The sequence below is a fragment of the Cebus imitator genome, unplaced genomic scaffold, assembly GCF_001604975.1.
Source record: "Cebus imitator isolate Cc_AM_T3 unplaced genomic scaffold, Cebus_imitator-1.0 Scaffold88, whole genome shotgun sequence".
NCBI lineage: Eukaryota > Metazoa > Chordata > Mammalia > Primates > Cebidae > Cebus > Cebus imitator.
The window spans coordinates 6175977-6177291 of NW_016107403.1; positions in this window are offsets into that span (position 1 = coordinate 6175977).

Here is a 1315-nt window from a genome sequence, read left to right on the forward strand (position 1 = left end):
CTCTGTCGCCAGCCACCAGGCTGGAGTGCAGTGGCACCAGCTCGGCTCACTGCAACCTCCACCTCCCAGGTTCAAGCAATGCTCGTGTCTCAGCCTCCCAAGTAGCTGGGACTACAGGCGCGTGCCATCATGCCCAGCTAATTTTTATATTTTTTAGTAGAGACGGGGTTTCACCATGTTAGCCAGGATGGTCTTGATCTCTTGACCTCGTGATCTGCCTGCCTCAGACTCCCAAAGTGCTGGGCTTACAGGTGTGAGCCACTGCACCTGGCTGAGTTTTTGTTTTTGAGACTGGGTCTTGCTCTGTCGCCCAGACAGGAGTGCAGTGGCGTGATCTCAGCTCACTGCAAACTCCACCTCCTGGGTTCCAGCAATTCTCTGCCTCAGCCTCCTAAGTAGCTTGGATTACAGGCACCCACCACCATGCCTGGCTAATTTTTTTTTTTTTTAAGACGGGGTCTTGCTCTGTCACCAGGCTGGAGTCCAGTGGCGTGTTCTCAGTTCACTGCAACCTCCGACTCCCTGGTTCAAGCGATTCTTCTGCCTCAGCTTCCTGAGTAGCTGGAATTACAAGCACGCGCCACCATGCCCAGCTAATTTTTTAATTTTTAGTAGAGATGAGGTTTCACCATGTTGGCCAGGATGGTCTCAATTTCCGGACCTTGTGAGCCATCAGCCTCAGCCTCCCAAAGTGCTAGGATTACAGGCGTAAGCCACCACTCCCAGCCTATGAATTTTTTTATGTAAACATTTAATCAAAAATAACATACAGAGAGGCTCACAAATGCCAACACTTTTTTTGTTTTTTTTTTAGACAGAGTCTCACTCTGTTGCCAGCTTGGAGTGCAGTGGCATGATCTCAGATCACTGCAACCTCCACCTCCCAGGTTCGAACAATTCCCCTGCCTCAGCCTCCCGAGTAGCTGGGACTACAGGGGCGCACCACCACGCCTGGCTAATTTTTTGTATTTTAGTAGAAATGGGTTCCCCTTTGTTGGCCAGTATGGTCTCGATCTCCTAACCTCATGATCCGCCTGCCTCAGCCTCCCAAAGTGCTGAGATTACAGGTGTGAGCCACCGTGCCTGGGCTATTTTTCTAAAACTGTCCAAAATGACCAGTTATTTGGGGCTTTTTAGATGCTCAAAGAAAGGTCTTTAAGTTGAACTTGACCGTTGTTTCAGAATTATGGCCAGAAAAAAAAAAAGAGGACTGCTTGACAGGAGAAAGGTCTTCCCAAGGATTAGGATAACGTTAGGGAATAGAAATAGACAATAACCCACCGGGCGCGGTGGCTCAAGCCTGTAATCCCAGCAC